Here is a 5271-nt window from a genome sequence, read left to right as displayed (position 1 = left end):
GATAGGCCTTAGAGGCCGCCATACCCCTGGTAGAGTGCGCTCTGACCCCGAGAGGGCATGGGAGTGCAGAGGCTTCACTGCTAACAGTCCGCTTAGCAGCAGCGCCACCCCTATTTGTCGGACCAAAACAAATAAGTAATTGGTCCGACCTCCGCAGAGAGGTGCTCGCACTGGACACATGCAGTTGAACTTCCGCTGGTCTGGATCCTGGAAGGGGGGAGGACAGAAGGCCTGCAGTACGATCGGCTGTGGTGTAACAGAGGGCACTTTAGGTGTATAACCCACTCGTGGGTATAAAAAAGCCTTGGACATGCCTGGGGCAAAGTCCAGGTGAGTAGGGGCCACTGAGAGGGCCTGCAGATCTCCCACCCTCCGCAGAGAGGTGATGGCGAGGAGAAATGCTGTCTTAAAAGATAAGACCGGTAAGGGAACCTCTTCGAGGGGCTCGAAGGGTGCCTTACACAGAGCCTCTAACACCACAACCAAATCCCAGGGGGGAATTCTGGTCCGCACTGGAGGTCTCAGCCTCAGCACACCGTGGAGGAATCGTGTAACTAATGGGTGTTTGCCCACTGAGTGGCCACCAATAGGGTCATGATATGCAGATATAGCTGCCACGTAGACCTTTAGGGTGGAGTGGGATAACCCGGTGGAGAATCTCGCCTGAAGGAACTCCAGCACTGAACCTACTGGGCAGTTAACTGGGTTTAAGTGGCGATCTCCACACCAGGAAGTGAACATTTCCCACCTCCTGGCATACACGCTCCTCGTAGAGGAGCTCTGGATTGGAGGATGGTCTCAACAACCTCAGCTGAAAGACCAGAGGCTATGAGTTGTGCCCCTCAGGGGCCACACCCACAGCTTCAACAACTCCGGGCGAGGGTGAACTATTGTTCCCCCCGCCTGAGAGAGTAGATCCGGCCTCAGGGGGATCTCCCACGGATGACCGTCTACTAGGCCGATGAGGTCCGCAAACCATACTCGGCCCGGCCAGAACGGGGCTACCAACAGTAGTCTGACTCCGTCCTGGCGCACTCTCGCCAGAACCCCGGGGAGCAGGGCAATCGGGGGAAATGCGTATAGGCGACGCCTCGGCCACGCCTGTGACATGGCATCCAGTCCCAGGAGCTGGATGAACTAGAGAGAACCAGAGGGGACATTGTGCATTCCTCGAGAAGCAAAGAGGTCCACCTCTGCCTGGTAAAATCTCGACCAGATCTGCTTCACCACGCCGGGTGAAGCATCCATTCCCCGGCCTCAACCCCTGTCTCGACAGGGTGTCGGCTCCCGTATTGAGATGCCCAGGGATGTAGATCGCTCTCAGCGAGCAGATTTTGTCCTGGGACCACACAAGGATCTGGTGCGCCAGCTTGTTCAAGGGGCGCGAACGCAGACCTCCCTGGTGGTTGATGTAAGAGACCACCGCTGTGTTGTCGGTGTGCACCAACACATGGTGACCTCTCAGGTCTGGGAGAAAGTGCTTCAAAGCACGAAATACCGCTAACATCTCTAGCAGATTGATATGCCACCCGTGGTGGTGATCGCTCCACAGACCGTGGGCCGGGCGCCCGTTCAATACTGCGCCCCAACCGGTTAGGGATGCCTCTGTCGCAAGCGAGGTCCGGCGACATAGAGCTCCTAACCTTGGGCCCTGATTCAGGAACCAAGGCTTCCTCCACAAGTCTAAGGCCCGAACTGCACGGCGTGACACTTTGATTTTGCGGAGTGGGTTTCCCCTTGGGAGAACCCCCTTGGTCCTGAGCCACCACTGTAGGGGTCTCATGTACAGCAGGCCAAAGGGTATCACGTTGGACGCAGCTGCCATCAGGCCCAGCAGTCTCTGATACTGCTTGACAGTGAATGACTGGCCTTCCCTGACTCTCTCGACTGACATGAGGATTGACTGCACACGGGCAGGAGACAAGCGTGCCCACATTGTGGTCGAATCCCACACCACGCCTAGGTATGTGGTCCTCTGAGCGGGACGCAATACACTCTTCTTGGCGTTCAGTCTCAAACCCAGCTCCCCCATGTGAGACAGAACAACATCTCGATGTTGAACTGCCATCTGCTCTGATTGAGCTAATATCAACCAATCGTCGATATAATTGAGTATGCGGATGCCCTGGAGTCTCAGTGGAGCCAGAGCTGCATCCATACACTTCGTAAATGTGCGGGGTGAGAGTGCTAGGCCGAACGGAAGTACTCGATATTGGTATGCTACGCCCAAAGCGAACCTCAGAAACTTCCTGTGTTGAGGAAGGATGGATATATGGAAGTATGCGTCTTTCAGATCTATGTTGACAAACCAGTCCTCTGATCTGATTTGAGTCACCACATGCTTGATGGTAAGCATTTTGAACTTTAGTCTGTTGACTGAGCGGTTCAAGACCCTCAGATCTAGGATAGGACGCAACCCCCCGTCCTTCTTTGGAACAATGAAGTAGCGGCTGTAAAACCCAGATTCCACAGCATGAGGAGGGACCACCTCGATGGCCTCCTTCCTGAGCAGGGATCTTACTTCCTGTTCCATCACCAGAGCCTGCTGGGGGCCGACTACTGTCGGTGTGACTCCCCTGAATGTCGGTGGTGGAAAACCGAACTGAATTCGATAGCCTTTCTCTATCGTTAGTATGACCCATTGAGATACATTTGGCAGAAGTTTCCACGCTGCTAAATAATCTACTAAGGGAATCAGCCTCTCGAGGCTGACCTCTGTGTGTGAGATACAGGTAACCCGGTGGCCTGAAACGGTTGACCGGCAGGCAGACAACGGGCTAGCTGTAAACGGGACCCCCGCAGGGGAGGCGCGTTCCCCGGCCGTGATGCACCCTCGAGTGAATCCGGCTGGGGAAACGTGCTGGAAGCCTCCGCACTCTGGCACGGAGTTACTCCCTGAGGGCCCTGAGGAGGAACGGGTGCCGTCTGACCAGGCATAACCTGATCCTCCCCAGGAGGGGCAGCCCTCAGAAGCCCTGAACCACTCATATCAGGGCTTCTTGGCCGTGGACTTCCTGTCCAAAAAGGCCCTCAGGTCTTTAGGCCCGGAAGCCCCCTGCTGTTTTTTAGGGGGGGAATGAGAGGCGACGCTCTGTTTCTGCACATGCCTATATGAGGAGCTGGCACGCGGTGGGGGCATCTCTCGTCCCGATGCCCCCTGAGATCGACGTGGGAGGAAACTCTTGAACGCCGCCGCCTGTTTACGGGCCTCCTGGTACCTATCGACGACCTCATTAACGGAGTCGCCGAATAGGCCAGAAGGCTGCAGGGGCGTCAATAGGCAGACCCTGTCCCGCTCTTTCATGTCGGACAGGGTCAGCCAGAGATGCCTCTCCGCGGCCACAAGGGATGACATAGACCGCCCTACAGCAGCGGGCGGTCTCCTTAGTGACGCGGAGGCAGAGGTCAGCCGTCCGACGCAGTTCTGCGATGTCATCGGACCTGACCCCCTCTCCCTCATCGATCTCTTTTTCAGCAGGTCGGCTTGGTATGCCTGCAACACCGCCATAGTGTGCATGCAAGCCCCAGCCAATCCTGCTGCAGCGCCTCTTAGCCATCAAAGCCGACGTTGTTCTCAGCGGCCTTGATGGTAAGGTCGAGCCTTCAAAGACGATGCCGCACCGGGGACAGATAGGTCGCAAGAGACTGTTCTACCGGGGGCATCGCTCATAGCCGCACTCGCGACTCCGCCACATTACCATAATGACTAGCAGCGGTGGGGAGAAAACACGGGCGGAGCGGCCTTCCCCAGGACCTCGACAGCTCACTGTGGAGGTCTGGGAAGAATGGAAGGCTCCGTCTCAGAGGTGGCTGCTTCGCTCTCAGAAATCTTTCATCCAATTTAGATTTCTGAGGCTCAGCGTATCGCTCGGCGGGCCAATCGATGTTTAATTTGGCAACCGCACGAGTTACCACCTCTAAGAGCTCCTCATATTGTGGCGTGTGCACGGCGCATCGCCCACCACGTCAACATCAACCTCCTCGGAGGAAGAGTGAGCGCGAGTGGACGTCTCCCCGTGGCGAAGAAGCCGAGTACGGGCTTGGACCCACGGATTGGCGCCGATCTGGCGGACTCCGATGGAGAAAGGGACGAGCCCGTCTCCATCTCCTCCGCCAGATCGAGTTGCGATCCCCAGACGTGCGTTCGCGTCGCTCTGCCTCGGCGGAAGCGGTCCCGCACCCTGGGGACGCTGGTGAAGTCTCCCTCGTGAAAGAGAGACCTCCGGGAGCGGAGTGTTCGCAGCGGTAGCTGCAAACAATGCGGACAATCAGTCCCCTCGAGGGCTGACGCCGCGTGCTCCGCTCCCAGGCACGCCACGCACAAGCTGTGTGTGTCCCCACCCGTGATATAACGAGGGCAGGGATCAGCACACCGCTTGAAACGCGACGGAACACCAGCGTGTTTCGCCTTAGATTTCCTTTTTAAACTCTGATCATCAGCCATAGTATTTTCTTTTAAGCTAGACAAACAGACAGCAAATAGACAAACAATAACACGTAGCGCTTACTGAACGCAGAAAGCTGGTGCCGGCATCGCAGAGCGTCACTTTATACTTCCTGGTCGGCGACGTCATCTCGTCCATGACGTCGCTCCCCTCCATTGGACAGACTTTCAGTGGTTCAGAACGGCGCACGCTGAAGGCGTTCCCAAAGCGTTTGTGACGCAGCTCGAGTTCCTGAAGAGGAACTAAGCAAATTGTTCTTTTTGAGCTCTGAAATGACATTTTGTGTCCAAAACTAGAAACGCACTGAAAAGGCTCATTCTGCTTTGAAACTGCATGAAAATGCTTTCTCTCACTGAGATACAACCTTTAAAGCACTTCTAGGCTTGTTTTGAGTTCATTTGCTCAGAAACACTAAAACGGCATTTCTTCTCATAAAAAGTCAAGAACTAAGCAAATTGTGCTTTTTGAGCTCTAAAATGACATTTTCTGTCCAAAACTAGAAAAACACTGAAAAGGCTCATTCTGCTTTGAAACTGCAAGAAAATGCTTTCTCTCGCTGAGAAACAGCCTTTTAGGCACTTCTAGGCTTGTTTTGAGTTCATTTCCTCAGAAATAATAAAACAGCATTTCTGCTCATGAAAAGTCAAGAACTAAGCAAATTGTGCTTTTTGAGCTCTAAAATGACTTTTTGTGTCCAAAACTAGAAACGCACTGAAAAGGCTCATTCTGCTTTGAAACTGCATGAAAATGCTTTCTCTCGCTGAGAAACAACGTTTAAAGCACTTCTAGGCTTGTTTTGAGTTCATTTGCTCAGAAACACTAAAAC

The 5271-nt window shown here is 54.4% G+C and overlaps 1 pseudogene; it reads right to left on the bottom strand.

The window, feature by feature from the left end:
• Positions 1 to 837: 837 nt before the first annotated feature.
• Positions 838 to 2533, bottom strand: LOC122335821 (annotated as a pseudogene).
• Between the last annotated feature and the right edge of the window lie 2738 nt (positions 2534 to 5271).

Source organism: Puntigrus tetrazona, unplaced genomic scaffold (genome assembly GCF_018831695.1).
Source record: "Puntigrus tetrazona isolate hp1 unplaced genomic scaffold, ASM1883169v1 S000000904, whole genome shotgun sequence".
NCBI classification, from domain to species: domain Eukaryota; kingdom Metazoa; phylum Chordata; class Actinopteri; order Cypriniformes; family Cyprinidae; genus Puntigrus; species Puntigrus tetrazona.
Note: the sequence above shows the minus strand (reverse complement) of the source record. Positions and strands in the feature narration are given on the sequence as shown.